Genomic DNA, 17674 nt, shown 5'->3' on the forward strand with positions numbered 1-17674 from the left:
ACTATTAGGGCAGGGGAGTGGCTCTAGTTGGAGCACCTGAGGTCAATCACAGACTGGGGTTTGATCCAAGGAGTGCAAAGACTACACCTGGCCCTGGATTATAGAAAGTGAAAAAACTAAATAGGGCCAGGAAAAAAATAAACACAAAAACTGAAGCATTATCTCCTATATTCTGGGAAAAGAGCCTAATTCAAACATAAAACTAACAGTTAAGCCTATTGTTTTGGCTGCTAAAATTTTAGGAAAAAAAGAGGAAACCAAAGAGAAAGAACCCAACTATAGACAGCTATTGAAGACCTAGGTTCAAATTTGTAGGAGAGAAAAGTTAAAACATCAACTTCTAAAACAGCAAAGAATCATCAAATGGTCATAAGACCAAAAAAAGAATTTTTGGAAGATCTTAAAAAAGATTGCAGAAACCATATCAGAGAGGTTCAGAAAAAACTAGAAGGGGAAAAAAGTAAGAGCAATGCAAGAAAATTAAGGAAGAAAGGTCACCCAAGTGGAAAAAGAGACCTAAAAACTCATGGAAGAAAATGATTAAGAATTAGAATTTGACAAGGGGAAGCTAATGACTTCCTAAAACAAGAAGAAATAACAGTCAAATCAAAAGAATTAAATAATAGAAGAGAATAAGAAAGATCTTATCTTATAAAAACAACTGACCTGGAAAGTAGATCAAGGAGAGACAATATAAGAATTGTCAGATTACTGGAAAGTTAAGATGAAAAGAGTTTATATACCATATTCCAAGAAATCATTAAGAAAAACTGCCCAGAAATTCTAGAACTCGAGGGTAAAATAGAAATTGAAAGAATACATTGATTACCACTACAAAGAGACTCCTAGTCTGTACAGATGAAAATGTACAGAAACATCATTGCTAAGTTCTGTAACTCTCAGGTTAAGGAGAAAATACTATTAACAACAAGAAAAAAAAGTAAATACTGTGAAGCTACAGTCAGAATAATATAAGACTTAGCATATATATGACTTGCAGAGAAACAGGAAGGCAAGGGGATAGGATAAGGGAGGGTCTACTCAATGGACTAAGGGACTTAGAGAAAAAAGTGTAGATTAAGAGAAAAGAAGGTAAGAAAAGAGAGGAATTCCTACAAGGGAGTACATATCAAGAAACAGGAGGGTCAAGAAAAAAGATAAGGGAGGGTCTCTCAGGACAGGATAAGGAAGTTATTTTTAGAAGAGAATTTATAAAAAGAAATAAAAGGGCAGGGTGAGGAGAAAAGAAAGAGACTTCTGGAAAGGGGATAGAATTAGGAGGTAAAGAGAAAGGGACCCTTAAGGGTGGGTTGGTTTAGAACTAGGAGGGCAAGGAAATAGGAAGGTAGAGTACAGAGAAATTAGACATCTGAGGAGGAATACAGCAAAAGAAGAGGAAGAGAGGAGAAAGTGTCCAAAAATAGAACGGTAGGAAATACACAACTAGTAATTATAACTTTTAATGTGAATGGGATGAATTCTTCCATAAAATGGAAATTGATAGCAGAATGAATCAAAAACCAAAACCCAATAATATGTGGCTTACAAGAAACACACTTAAAAATAAGAGACACACATAGATGAAAAATAAAGAGCTGGAGCAGAATATACAGTGCCACAGCTGATACCAAAAAAAGCAGGAGTAGTAATTATGATCTCTGATAAAGTTAAAGCTAAAATAGATGTAATCAAAAGATATAAAGAGGGTAACTATATTATATCAAAAGGTATCATAGATAAGGCAGCATTATCAATAATAAACCTATATGCATCAAATGTTATAGCATCCAAAATTTTAAAGGAAAAGCTAAATGAGTAACAGATGGAAATAGATAACAAAACAATAATAGTGGGGAACTTTAATTTTACTCTCTCAAAACTAGATAAATCTAACCAAAGTACTCAGAATTGTCTATTTTACGTTTCACAGTGTTCTCTATCTCTTATTTATTCATAAATTCCTTTCCTACCCATACATCTAATAGGTCATGTGTTGTCAAGATTAGATAGAAAGAAAATTAGGGGAAATTTTTCATAGTCTCTTGAATAGAGGTCTCATAGCTAAGAAATACAGAGAATTTTGTCAAATTTATGGAAATAAAAGCCATTGCCTAATTGATGAATAGGCGAAAGATATGAACAGAGAGATATGAAGAGAATTTCCTCAGATGAGGAAATCAAAGCTATGAAAAAATGCTCTAAACCACTGCTGATTAGAGAAATGCAAACCAAAATAATTCTGAGGTATCATCTCACAACCAATTGGCTAAAATGACAATAGGGCAATTGAAGGGGATGTGGACAAGTATGTGAATGTTGGGGGCAGCTGGGTAGCTTAGTGAATTGAGAGCTAGCCCTAGAGACGGGAGGTCCTAGGTTCAAATCTGGCCTCAGACACTTCCCAGCTGTGTGACCCTGGGCAAGTCACTTGACCCCCATTGCCTACCCTTACCACTCTTCTGCCTTGGAGCCAATACACAGTATTGACTCCAAGACGGAAGGTAAGGGTTTAAAAAAAAAAAAGTATGTGAATGTTCATCTCCAGAGAATGAATTGTTAAATGGAAACACAAAAGATATAATCTACCTATTTCACCAGATGATGCCTTCAATGGTGTGGGGAGGGGTCTGAATAAATCTTTAAAAATTCATTATTAATTTTTAAAATTAAAAAAATAATTTTAAAAGTCAATTAGAAAACAAATTCTCTAACCACAACTTTTCCTGGTCCCCCTTAATTCCATTGCCTTCCCCCTGAAATTATCTCCAATTTATCATATATGTATATTTATAGCTATGGTTTGTGTATTTACAGGTTTTTTTTCTATAAGAATATGAGTTTCTTAAGATCAGGGACAGTTTTTTTTTTGCCTTTCTTTGTGACTCCAACACTTGGCACAGAGTCTGGCACATAGCTTAAAAAATGTTTGTGGACTTGACTTTTTGACTTGATTTATCTCTAGAACAAAGTCATTAAGGCTTGACTAGCATAGATCCAAGTAATAACACCAAATTTATATACAAACCCTGTTACCCTGAATAAAAAAGCAACTAGAAACTGGGGCAATAAGGATAAAAAATGTAAAATAAAGAAATCAGTAGTAAAGTATTACAGCAAGAATCTCCTATAGATATTCACATTTCTCAAACAAAGAAAAACTAAAAGAGCTTCCTTGAATGGTTGATTTTTCCTGAAATTCCAAAATGTAACTTGATAGAAGAGTTGGGATAACAAAGTGGCTTGACACAACAGCATATGCCAATAACAACCCTCAAAGATTTACAATAGTAAATTATTATCCAGTTCCTGAAGGCTTTCTCACAAACATTTTTAATCTTAGGCAAATTTTTAAAATTATATTCTCTTGGAGACAGATAGTACTAATTCTCAATTTACTAAAATTTCCCCTCTACTGCTGACTCTGATAATATGAAAAGGGAAACAGTATTACTTCAAGCACAGCTGACTTCTTCAGGTGCTTTTTGTAGACAAAGCCTAGAATATTAAAACTGGAAAGAGGTCTTGGAGTTCACTGAATTCAATTATCTAATTTTACAGGTGAGAAAACTGAGGCTCACATAGGGAAATAATAAACAGCCTAGGGCAATGAAAAAATTCTGGATTAACAGAGTATTTTGCCATTTTCTACCTGTATGATCTTGAGACAAATCTTCCCCCTTTAGAACCTGAGCTTCCTTTTCTTCTTTTGCTGTCTCTGTCATTCATTTATTCCTTCATTCACGAAATGTTTAGTAAGTGTATACTATGTAGATTCTGTGCTAGGTAGAGGAGAAGGTATAAAATCTAGAGAAGATAGGGTCTCTCCCTCATGGAGTTTCAAGTCTAGTATAGGGATATATGGGTAAGAAAAGGTCTCTTCTTCATAGGATTTCCATAGTCTAGTAGAGGAGCAAGATAGAAATTGTGGATGTCCGAAAAGTTTTAGTTTGGCTTTAAAATTTATTAAAGCTTTAATCAATCTCCTTTTAAAAAAAATTAATGGGGGCAGCTGGGTAGCTCAGTGGATTAAGAGCCAGTCCTAGAGATGGGAGGTCCTAGGTTCAAATCTGGCCTCAGCCACTTCCTAGCTGTGTGACCTTGGGCAAGTCACTTAACCCCCATTGCCTAGCCCTTACCACTCTTCTGCCTTGCAACCAATACACAGTATTGACTCCAAGACGGAAGGTATGGATTAAAAAAAAAAATTAATGCTGTTTTTTAAAAAAAGCATTGATGTCACTTCCCACTAGTCCCAGTGACTCTCTTTGCCAAAAGAACCCTCCCTTGTAATGAAGAAGCATAATTAAGCAAAACAAATCAACATCCCATTGGCCACATCTGACAAATATGTCTCATTCTGCATGAGGGCTCATATCTTCTCTGCTCAGAGAAAGAAGTGATATTCACACTATTTCTCCTCTAAAATCACTCCTCTTCTCAAAGATCTGATATCTTTCAAGACTATTCTTTTTTAAAAAGTTGTGGTCATTATGTAAACGATTCTCCTGATTTTTGCTTATTTTTATGAATTAGTTCAAACAAATCTTCCCGTCTCTGAGTTCTTTATCTTTGTCATTTCTCATGGCACAGTGAAATCCCATTATATCCATATAACAGCTGTTCTCTTATTAGAAGTCACTCAATTAGCTACCACAAAAAGTATTACTATAGATACTCTGTTATAGACAGAATCTTTCCCTCTATCTTTGACTTTCTTAGTATATATTCCAAGTTATGGTATTGCTGGGCTAAGTGTCTGTCATTTAGTTACTTTTCTAGTATAATTTCAAATTATTTCCCCAAGGGATTGGATCAATTCTCAATTCCACTAATAATGAATTAATAGGGTACCTATTATATATTCCTTCATTAAATAATATTTTATTAAGTGCCTGTCATCATGTGTGTAACATATCCTATTTTTCTTAAACCCTTAGCTTCTGTCTTGGAGTCAATACTGTATATTGGTTCCAAGGCAGAAGAGCAGTAAGGGCTAGGCAATGGGGGTTAAGTGACTTGCTTAGGGTCACACAGCTGGGAAGTGTCTGAGGCCAAATTTGAACCCAGGACCTGCTAGGCCTGGCTCTCAATCCACTAAGCCACCCAGCTGCTCCCTAACATATCCTATTAGGAGCTAGAAAAGATATAAAGTAAACTACAGGCCCTGTTGTCAAGTGGCTTACAAATCAATAAATAAATTCTGTGGTAGGTCCAGTATGGGATGTAGGAAAAGAATATGACATACTTGCTACTGCCTTCAACAAACCTGCAGTCTAATAGGGAAGATAAAATATACACACAGGAAAAATTAACTAACTAGTGCATAGTATAATAAAGAATAAAACCTGGGGTTACAGTAGATTGCAATTTCAAAATATCACAGCAATGCAACATGGCAGTCAAGAATATTGGGGGGACCCTTACTTTCCATCTTGGAATCAATGCCATGTATTAGTTTCAAGGCAGAAGAGTGGAAGGGGCTAGGCAATGGGGGGGGGGGGGGGGAGAGTTAAATAACTTGCTCAGGGTCACACAGCTAGGAAGTGTCTGAGGCCAGATTTGAACCTAGGACCTCTATTTCTAGATCTGGCTCTCAATCCACTGAGCCACCTTATTTATTTATCTTAAAATGCATTGAGGATCATAGTGTCCTTCTAGGAATGTAATGGTCTTGTAGGCAGGGAAGCCTCCTATCCTGGTTAAACAATATTTAGAATATTGAATTAAATTCTGGGTGCCTCATTTTAGGAAGGTCTAGGTAAACTATGTTAAAGAATGTTCAGAGGAGGGCAAATAATATGGTGATGGGTCTTGAAATAAGAGCTAGGAGAGCTCCTGAAGGAAATGGGAATGCTTAATCTGGAGAAGAAAAGATTCAGCAGTGAGACACATGATAATTATCTTGCAAATATTTGAAGCGATATAACACTAGAGCGGTATGAGATTTATCCCACTTGGTCCCAGAAAAAGATAGCTAAGGACAGTGGGAACAGGTTGCCAAAAGGCAAATTTAGATTTGATATACAGGAAAAGGATATGATAATTAAATTACAATAATTAGTACTACTAACAATAATTAGCCTTAAGAAATTTCCAAAGTGCGTTGCAAGTACTATTTCATCTTGTTCTCACAACAACCCTGGGCAGTAGGTGCTATTATCATATTTATTTTATAGAAAAGAAAACTGAAGGAAACAGGGGCTTAAATGATTTACCCAGGAATATACAGATAGTGTCTGAGGTCATTTTGAACTCACATATTCCTGACTTCAGGTCTAGGGCTTTATTCACTGCAGAACCAAGCTGCCCCAAATATTACTGTGTAATATTTAGCTGTGGGACCTTGGGCAAGTTATTTAACCTGTTTGCTTCAGTTACTCATCTCTAAAACAAGTTGGAGAAGAAAATGGAAAACCTCTGCAGCATCTTTGCTGAGAAAACTCCAAATGGGGTCACAAGGAGTCAGATATGACTGAAAGGACTGAACAACAAGGCTCTGGCTCCTTTCAAGCAAAGTCAGGTCAGTTGACCACTTGTTGGGCATATTTTTAAGAGGATTCTTGGTTATTTTATGGGTTGGCCTCTGAGATCATTTTCTGTAAGAGTTTACAGAAAGATGGCAGTTTGGAATCTAATTAGACCTCAAGTCCATTCAACAGCTAATACTTGATGGTTATTGCCCTCTCTATGTACATTTCCTAAGTAAGAAGTATTAACCACCATCCAGTAGTGGGATCAATATAAAATATATACAAAATATATTATCTTCTTAATAGGTTCGTTTTTTAGGTAGCTAGCACTGCATCTTGTAGACAAGATACAAGGATTTATTTTTGATGGAATGAAAAGAATTATGGAGGGAAATTCAGCCATTTTCAGATTGTTCCAGCTTAAAAATCCTTCAGAGGCAAGGTCCAGTTTGAAGGATATATGACCAAAAACACTTTCTCTCTTGTTGTCTGAGCCTTTTTTCCCCTTCTGTTTCTCTACTCTGTCCCTCTGACTCTGTCAGAGTCTCAGGCATCTCTGTTTCTTTTGCAAATTGCTTTCTCAAAAGTCTAAACCTTTCTTCAGGGGTTCTTATTTTGAGGAAGAATGCCCTGGGAAATCGTTTCTTCTGGTCTTACAAGAACTCAAACTCTATTTTGTTCAAATTAGTATAGACTATGAAAATTGCTTTGTGGATGCTTTATCAAGCTTTCAGATTATTTAATCTTTTTAGTCTATGGCATCCCACATTAATGTTTGGAATCTTGTTTGTAACATAAATAGCTAATGTAATCTAAAACGTGCAACAAGAGATAAATCTCCTAGAATTGATCATTTAGGCATAGACCCAAAGATATACAGGCTAGAGAGAACCTGTAGACCACTTTCTTAGATACATTGCCAGGACTTCCATATGTTGCTTGAATCCATGCCCTTCCAGAAAATAACCAGAATTCACCAAAGAATTTTTAAGCAGTTTTAACTGAGCTCAAGAAGAACTGTCTCACAGAATAAATGTTGTTTCCCTCTCTCCCCCTAAATCAAACGAATTTCTCCTCCTTCCCTGGGTGAGTGATTTAAACCATAGCCATTGGCAAGACAAGATGACATCTGTCTAAAACAGGTGGCAGACTGTTTCATGCTCCCTCATACACAGAGTGACTGCACGTTAATGATTCTGATTATCATTACAATATCAACTTCTGGCAAATTATAGCAGGGTCTCTAGTCACCCAGTCTTAAAAATCTCCTATAAAATAAGGATGTGAAAATAAAGAACTTTTAATAACAAGAAATATAAGGCTGGTTGACTCTATAAACTAAGGGAAAAATGATATTCGATATGTATTATTGAGTACTTGCCAAAACTAAATATCCTGTTGGAAGTATTTTTTAAAATCTCTGACAGCTATTAGATCTTTTCTTAAACCACTTCATCAATCAATAGATCTTACATTCATCCATTCATGTACCAGCTACTTATTAAGCACGTGGTATATGCAAAACACTATGCTAAGTAGCCCAGAGGATAAAAAATAAAGATAATTAAGATATAGTCTGGCCTCATGGCATTTGCCACCTATTTTGCATAATTTAGATTATGTAAATTTAAAGTTACATATGCAAACCAAGCAAAAACTATGGGAAAACAGAGGGTGACTGTTGATACTCAGAGTTAGTATACTTTTCTACAGTTTTAAAGTATATACATGAACCAAATAAAAAGATAAGACATAGTACTGTAAGCTAAAAGAGATATTTTTAGAGATCATATATTCTAAATTCCTCATTTTACAGATGACTTGATGCCTTCCTTCAAGTCCCAGCTAAAGTCCCAATTTCTGAAAGAAGCCTTCACTGCTCCTCTTTAAATTTAGTGAGACGATCTCCAACTTTTTCTGTGCATATCTTGTTTATATATACTTCTTGGGGCAGTAAGGTGGTACAGGGGATAAAGTATGGTGCTGAAGTTAGGAGGACCTGACTTCAGATGCTTACTAGCTGTGTGACCCTGGGCAAGTCACTTAATCCTGATTGCCTCAGTTTCCTCATTTGGAAAATGAGCTGGACAAGGAAATGGCAAACTGCTCCAGTATCTCTGCCAAGAAAACCCCAATTGAGGTCACGATGAGCCAGACACAACTAAAACAGAACAACATATGTACTTGTTTGCATGTTGTCTCCCCCAAGCCATGAGCTCCTTGAGAGCAGGGACTAATTTTTACCTTTCTTGCATCTCCAGAGCTTAGCACGACTTAACAGATGCTTGGTAAATATATGTTGACTTAACTTGATTAGACTTCTTTTTCTTGGCCCCAGAAAATAGAACGAAGAATATGGAAAGGAAAACATGCCAACAAAACTACATAAAAGTAGAAGGAGCTGCCCCAGGAAGTCTCCCTGGACCTCAAGCAAAGGCTGAATCAGTACCTATCAGATAAACTCTAGAGAGATTTCTTTTAGCTAGAGGTTGGATTAAATGGTCTACCAGTTTCCCTCCAATACTGAGATTCTATGGTTTTGCTTCAGCCTTTGACCAAATAATGCCCCAATCAGAGTCTTAGAAAATGATAGAGACTGATAGTCTTGCTGTAGGACCCTTGGCAAGTCACTTACACCCCATTACCTAGTTCTTACTGATCTTCTGCCTTAGAGTCATTGATTCTAAGATGGAAAGTAAGGGACTTAAAAAAAAAAAAGGTTGGCAGTCTCTTAATTAATTCCTTCTTTTGTTCTTCAATCCTGAGATTCCATGTCTTTGGTTAATATGGCAGCTGAAATGCATGGAAAAAGTGACATAGGGGAGGCTGGGGGGATGCCTCAGAACATAGTTCTTTCTGTTCCTTTGAGAAGGAAAGCAATAAGGTTGAAACTGGCAAAGGGAGATAGCTCACGATTCGGGTAGAAGGCCCAGTCCCAGTCAGAATCCTTCTGGAAATGTCTGCTGCACAGCATGCTGAATCAAGGTACACATGGTGGCAGTGTGTTATATCACACACACTTTCTGTTACATAGCACATAAAGACCTAATGTTATGGCAGTGTCTACCCTGGATCTATAGAAGAGCAAAGAACTTGTTCCTAATACCCTGATATCCCTTTCTGTTTGGATTCCCAGAGACATTTCTTCCATCTGCTTTCTTCTTTCTGATCATATTGTCTCTGCCTCAGTTCAGGTTTACATCATCTCTTGCCTGGATCATAGTAACAATCGCTAGAATTTATTTAGCACTTTAAGGATTGAAAAGCACTTAGCAAATATCTCATTTTAAGCTCACAACTACCCTGGGAGGTAGATGCTATGATTATCCCCATTTTAGAGAGAAGGAAAAAGAAGCAGACCAAAGTTAGGGTCATAGAAATAGTAAGTGTCTGAAGCCAGATTTGAATTCAAGTGTTCTTGACTCCAGGTTCAATGTTCTCTCCACTGTAGCACCAAGCTATTAAAGATTCCTAAAATAGTTTTCTAATGGCTCCCCTGGCTCTTCTTTGCCCAGACTATACCTCCCACAATTGATATTTTTCTAAAACACAGATCTGACAGTCACCCTCCCCCAATATGAAAAATTCAAAGGCATCCTAATGCCTTCAGGATAAAATATAAAATACTTATTTTATAGGATTTTAGGTTGGCATTTAAATCCCTTTGCTATCTGGCTCCCAGCTATTGTATTTTATTCCTTTAAACTCATATCTTATTCCAGTAAAACTGGCCTGCTAGCTGTTACCCATACAAAACATTCCCTCTCCCCTTTTTCTATGTGTTTTGCATATGTGCTTCCCCACATCTGGAATGTACTTGCTCCTCATCTTTGCCCAAGAAATCCTCAGCTTCCTTCAAAGGATAACACAAGTGTTAACCTCTCATCCAAGCCAATGCCTTTCCTGCTTTCCCTCTACCCCAGTTATTTGTACTCTCCTTCTTCTACACTGATTAATATACACAACAAAATAAAAAAACAAGCAATTAATACTCACTTATTAGGCACCTACCATGGGCCAAGCACTCCGCTATGCTACACAAAAAGAGGCAAAATATATTCTCTGCCCTTGAAGAGTTTACAAGTTAATAGGGGAGGCAACATGCAAACAAATATATAAAGACAAGCCAACTACAGGATAAATAGGAAGTAATTAATAGAGAAGCACCAGAATTAAGATGGGTTGGAGAAATCTTCTAGGAAAAAAAGGAGGGAAAAAAGAATTTTAATGGGAACTTTAAGGAAGCTAGTAAGGCCAGAAAGCAGAGTGGAGATGGGCGGGCATTCCAGGAATAGAATACACCTATGCATGTACATGTCCCATAGCAGCAACTTGCACCTTGGGAGTAGGAGGAAGAATCTAGGGTAGGACACAGGGAAAAGGGTAGTCTATGGTGGTACATAGGAATCCCAGTGAGTGAATTCCCTCTACTGATGAAAGGCAGAGATTGTTCAGCAACTTATTATCTTAAGGAATCACTTGAAAGGATGCCATCTAGGGTCACATAAGGCAATATGTACCAGAAATGGGACTTACGAATGATGAACTGTTTGATTTTTTATAAGGAAGACCTATGTGAACTGATGCAGAGTAAAATGAGCAGAACCAGAACATGGTACACAGTTACTAAAACATTGAGGGACAATCAAATGTAATAGACTTTGCTACTAACAGCAATGTAATTATCCAGGACAAAACTGAGGGACTTATGTGAAAGACCTGTGGGAGCAGAAATGCAGAAGAAAGTATATGATTTATCACTTGTTTATATGGGTACAGGATTTGGGGTTTTAGTTATAAAATATCTATTATAAAAATTACAACTTGGAAATAGATTCCAAATGATAATACATTTATAACCCAGTAGAATTCCTTGTCAGCTCCTGGAGGGGGCAGGGAGGAAAAGAACATGAATAATGTAACCATGGAAAAATATTTTTAAAAATAAAGAAATAAAAATTTTTATGTTAAAAAAGTGGGACGTGCTACCTTTCACCTTGCATATACTAGTGCTTAAGAAAGGTTTATTAATACAAAAGCACCAAGGATACTGAAGATTTGGTCTATTGCTCAAATACTGATGAGAGCATATCAGAATCCCCACCTCATCACCAAAAATACCCCCCAAAAACATGCCATATATCCAGGTTTATATAACCAAAATTAAAAACTTGAAAGTCAAAATGAGAGTAAGTTATTTAATATATTGTGAGAATCTGGCCACATTTTTAATCAACTACAGAAATTTATCAGTGGGCCAAAATTTATGCTCAGAAGGTGGAACTGCTCAGAATTTGGAAGTCCAAACTAGGTAACTCAATGGATTAATAGTCAGATTTAGAGATAGGATGGTCCAAGGTTCAAATCTGACCTTAGATATGTCCCAGCTGGGTGATCCAGGGCAAGTCACTTAAACCAACTGCCTAGAATTTGCCACTTTTCTGCCTTGGAACCAATATACAGTATTGATTCTAAGACAGAAGATAAGGGTTAAAAAAAAAGGGAAATAAAACTCCCAGATGGGAAGGGGCTGAGTCTCTCCATAAGATGGACGTCCTGGGACTGATAAAGAAAGCAGGTCTTCCTCTGTCCTCTATAACAGAGATATTAGATACATGAACCCACAACAATATGCAGGATATTCCAAACTGTATTAAAAGATATTTGGGAAATATTGAACAAACTAAAGTTACAATAAAACAAAGACAATATTACATTTCAAAATTCAATTAAAAAATTAAATTAATATGTGGCCTGCAAGGATCCTTATATATAGATGAGGGGTCCCTATTTCCATTTGAGTTTGACACTATTGCTGTATAGGGACCACTGTATATGAGTAAAGATCTTTCCTGGAAATTGTTGCCGCTGTTCAGTCATTTTTAGTTAGGTCCAATTCACAGACTGAATTTGGGTTTTTTGTTTTTTTTTGGCAAAGACACTGGAAATTTCCATTTCCTTCTCCAGTTCATTTTATTTATGGATGAGGAAACTGAGGCAAAAAGGGTTAAGTGACTTGCTTAAGTGTCTGAGGCTAGATTTGAACTCAGGTCTTCATGACTATAGGTCCAGCTCTTTTTGCCACCTAGCTGCCCCGTGACTAGAGATACAGGGCTCAAAGCTGTCACTAATTTTTACTCCCTAGGTCATATCAGCAGATCTGTATTCATTAAAAGTATTATTAACCCTAATTTCAGGAAATCTAGGTGTTTCCAGGAAGTATGAAAATTAGTGAAAATTTTCATAGTTTTATACATGATTTATGACTTGTTTATCTGGGCATATGTTTGGGGTTTTTGGCCTTAGAAGATTATTTGTTACAAAAATAAATAATATGGAAATGTGTTTTACATGATAATACATCTATAACCCAGACTGAATCACTTGTCAGCTCCAAGAGGGGAGAGAGAAGAAGAAAGGGAGACAAACACAAATCATATAACTTTAGAAAACATGTGAACATTTTGTATTAAGATAACATAAAAATATTTATTTAATAATTTTAGAGTTATCTGGAAAACTAAGATGTTAAACATATTTCCCAGAGGCAAGACTTGAATCCAAGATTTGAGCCTGACTGCAAGGCTGGCTCTCTATCCACTATGCCACATTGTTTTTAATCACTTGATGATGATAACGATGTCACATTTAATGGTTTAATGTGATTTAATAACAGTGTAATATTAGCTTGGCTTTAATATCTTCCTTGCTTGATCAGGGAATGAGGTTGGAAGGTGGAAATTCTTTCCATAGAAGTATGCATGTCTGTGTATATTACATGTATGTTTGTGGCCATACATGTATATTCATTACTTGATTCTGTAAACAACTACTTTTACAACACCTACTACGGATAAAGCATTTCATCTAGGAACTAAAAGAAAATACAAATCTATTAAAGTCATATGAATACATAGGTACATATAATATGTTTAGGTACATTTTGTGTATATGTGTACATAATATTTTAAGATAATATGTTTTATGGACACATTTCAAGATTTTATATATATCCCTGCTCTCTCAACCATTCAGCCTATAAAAGTACACAAGAAGGAAAGAACTCAAAGGCTTGGCTGGCTTTATACTTACAGACAAAGGAGACAACCAGGATCCTACAAGGTATAATTTTAGGACATTTAAAATTTCCTCCTGTTAGTCAGTCTTTAGAGCCTGAAATTTTACCATTAGAGAGTCACATCTTTGCATAATGTTAGTAAGAATTCTCTATTCAAATGCAAATCCCCCATGTGAGAGTTACACTTTTTAAGTATATAGCCCAGCCATTCCTTTTTGAAATGAGAAGCAGCTGAGAACCAAACCAGAACAGGGAGAAATATGGAAGAGGAGACAGTCTCTTGAGGAAGGAGAATTTCTTATTAAATTGTTGCACTCAGCAGGTGAGAGATACTGTACGAATACTGGCCTACAGAGGAATTTCAGGAAGCGAGGTTTCACAGTGGATAGAGTGCAGGTCTTGGAGCCAGGAGGACCTGAATTTAAATCCAGCCTCATACACTTACAAGGTATGTGACCCTGGGTAAGTTGCTAAACCCTGTTGGCCTCCATTTCCTCATCTGTAAAAATAGGCTGGAGAAGGAAATGGCAAATCATGCCAGAGTCTTTGGAAATCACTCCAGCATCAAACAAGGTCACAGAGAGTGGGACACACCTGAAAATGACTCAGCAACAACAAAAAATGGGGTGGGTGGGTCATAAAGTGGGAAGTTAAGAAGCTGCAGACATGAATTTCCTTTTCCTTCAAATTTTTACTCCAGGCCAATCCCAATTAGGGGTATGATACATTCTCAAAACTCTGCTGGACAAAATTATGAAGCAAAATTCTATGCATGCTAAATCCTGTCACCACCAAATTGTTGCCTTAGTTCTTTCAATTGGTTAAATCTCTAAATTGAATTTAATTCACTCTGTCTGCTGTGCTCATTAGAAAAGGTAGACTTGGTTTCTGCTTAGTAGAAAATTTCTCTTTTTTGGTTAATGAGGTACTGTGCCTTGTTTTCTGAATTTATTACTCTCCTTAAATATGGTCAGGATTTAGAAGGTGGGATTTGACTCTACAGTGATGATGCCTTGCCACCAAGAAAGGCAAGATGGCACAGTGGAGAGAATGTTGGCCTTAGAGTCAAGAAGCCTGGTGTCCAAATCTCACTGCTGACACTCGACCATAGGAAAGTTATTTAACCTTCAGAGGCAGGTGGGTAGGGCACTGTGCCTAGACTTTAGAAGACCTGAATCCAAATCTACCCTCAGATACTTACTAGCTTTGTGACCACGGGCAAGTCACATAACCTGTTTACCTCAGTTTCTTCCATGACATAATGGTGATTATATTAGCACTTATCTCCAAGGGTTGTTGTCAGAAAAAAATGAAATGGTATTTGTAAAACTTTTTAGCAGAGTGGCCAGCACATTTAAAATGCCTGTTTTCTTCCCCTTTGAGCTTCTGTTTCCTCATCTGTAATAATAAGAGCTAGCATTTATGTAGGCTTGCAAAGTACTTTATAAATATCATTTGATACTCTCAACAACTTGGGAAATAGGTGCTATTACTATCCCTACTTACAGATGGAAAAACCAAGGCTTGGAGAAGTGATATGACTTGTTCAGAGTCAAATACTTATTAATTTTCTGAGGAGGATTTGAAATCAGGTTTTCTAGATTCCAAATCCAATCCTCTATGCTCTTTTCCACTTAGATGCCCCAGGAGTAAGGAGAGTAATAGTAACACCTATTATTATAAGGATCAAATGAGTTCATTTGAGTTTGATTTGCAAAATGCAAACTAGCATGCCTAAACAATAAAGAACTGAGAGAAAAGATGAAATTAGAGGGCATCTAGGAGGCTCAGTGGATTGAGAGCCAGGTCTAGAGATGGGAGGTCCTGGGTTTCAAATCTGGCTTCATACTCTTCCTGGGCAAGCACCATTGCTCAGTCACTGCTCTTTTGCCTTGGAACAGTATTGATTCTAAGAGAGAAGGTAAGGGTTAAAAAAAAATTGGCATCAAGAAAGTCATGTATCCCAGGTGATCTTTTCATTACTGGGTATCTTTTTTGAATAATCATGTTCCGGTACTGTGTTTGATATATACATTTTCCCCTGCAGATGTGAAGCTAGATGATGAATCAAGTTACTATATTTATTACTTATTGAATAAAAAAATTATAAGTGTAACTCCCATTTGGGGATACTTCTTTCACAAGGAGAAGAAACATTTGCATTAAGTAGGGTTTATTTCAATCCTCTCTGCTTATATATTGAATTTAACAGTCTTCTTTGTAGCACTTTCAATCTTTTTTCTGTTGCATCTGATTCTTTGTGTCCCAATTTGGGGTTTGTTGGCAAAGATACTGGAGTGGTTTACTATTTCCTTCTCCAGCCCATTCTATAGATGAGGCAAATGAGGTTAAGTGATTTGTTTATGGCCACAGAGACCAGATTTGAACTCAGGAAGAGAAGTCTTACTAACTCCAGACCAGGCACTCCATTCACAGGAGCACTTAGCTCTCTGTAGCACAGCTGCTTATATCCTAAGTCTATATGACAAAATTTTGAGTTTTTTTTCCCTTTTCTTTGTAACTTTTGCAAAAGGCTTTTCCTCACTTCCTGCTAAGATAATAGTACTTTCTTCCAAAATTATTCCCAGGATGAATATTAGCACTCAAACGAATAAATAGTAATCTGGTCTCTTCCTATCTTCCTATCTGATACTTCCCTCATGCATTCTGCAACCTAGCAGCACTGCACTCCATGCTGCCCATCTACTAACCTCAGGCATTTTCACCTACTATCTCCTTTGCCTGGAATTCTCTCCCTCCTCATCCCCAGCTCATGGGCTCTCTGGTTCCCTTCAAGTTTCAACTAAAATCCTATCTTTTCCAAGAAGCCTTCTTAATTCTCCTCAATATAATATCTTCCCTCTGAGATTATCTCCAACATATCCTTTATATATGCTGTTACAGTTGTTTACATATTGTGTCCTTTGTTAGACTGTAAGCTCCTTGAAGGCAAGGGCTGTCTTTTGCCTTTCTAAGTAGGTACTTAATAAATGCTTCCTGTGTGTCCAGGCAGACTCTGCACCTTGAGATAAATGCAAAGTATGATGTATGACATCCTTAGGCTAATTATGAAAGACTATCCATTAGAAATTCCTCCAAGTAATAACCACTTGCATATTGTGGTGCTGAGGTTCTTGAATGTCTGCCGACATTGGACTGTTTGATGGACTAGTTGCAAGTTCAGAATAATATGTCTACAAGGAGAATCACATGTGCTCTGGTCTAAGTAGCAATCCTAAGTCTTTGGGGGTGGTCAAAAAAATATGAGACACTGGATATGATGTTTCATCAAAAAAGGCATCTTTTTCCTGTATAAATTAGCAAGACCAATCCAGCCTCAAATTGCATTGGTGTTGAATATTTATCCTACTTGTCTCAGACAGATATTAATATTTGTATTATTGAGGATTTATTGTAGACCAGGAATTCTTCAAGCCGGGAAGGAAATGAGAGGACCCTGGCTGTTTTTATACTCCCAGTACTCACTATAAATTTAGCCAAATATAATATGATTCAATAAACCAAGTTGACCTATAATGAGCTATATGTTGTTTTACTCTTTCCTTTTAGTACCAGGGGGTAGCCTTAAGCAAATAACTTCCATTTAGACAGTCTATTCTGCAAAATGTTTGAGAGTAATTAGAAAAGTCTGATTATTGCTCCTACTCTTTCAATTAGTCCCCTGAAATTAGGACTGTCTAGTCCAGTGATGGTGAATCTATGGCACGGGTACCAAAGATGGCACAGAGAGTGCTCTCTATGGGCATGTGGCTGCCCCTTCCCCCAGCATTGGTTACTAGGAAGGCAGAGGGGCTTTGGCAGAGCTGTCCCCTCCCTTCTCCATGCCTCACACCCCTCTGCCCAGCAGCCAATGGAAGCACACAGAGGGGGTAAGGTGGGTGGCTCAGAGCAGGTGGAAGAGCTGGAGAGGAACAGAGAGCTCAGGCTACTCCCTTCCCCCCTCTCTATGCTCATATCTCACTTAATCCACCCCTCTGCCCCTCTGCCCAATGGGTGTGCTTCCACCCTCCCCCTGTGTGGGGTAAAAGGAGGGGAGTGTACCCAGCATGTGGAGGGGTTGGGCACAGCACTTGGTCTGGGGGGTTGGGTTGGGGGCAGAGCCCAG

General features: G+C 37.3%; 1 protein-coding gene across 11 annotated transcripts in view; it reads right to left on the minus strand.

Moving 5' to 3' along the window:
- Positions 1-17674, minus strand: part of SH3KBP1 (SH3 domain containing kinase binding protein 1) — a 505965-nt gene that overhangs the window by 94955 nt on the left and 393336 nt on the right. The window lies entirely within an intron of this gene.

The sequence above is a fragment of the Monodelphis domestica genome, chromosome 4, assembly GCF_027887165.1.
Source record: "Monodelphis domestica isolate mMonDom1 chromosome 4, mMonDom1.pri, whole genome shotgun sequence".
Taxonomy (NCBI): Eukaryota; Metazoa; Chordata; class Mammalia; order Didelphimorphia; family Didelphidae; genus Monodelphis; species Monodelphis domestica.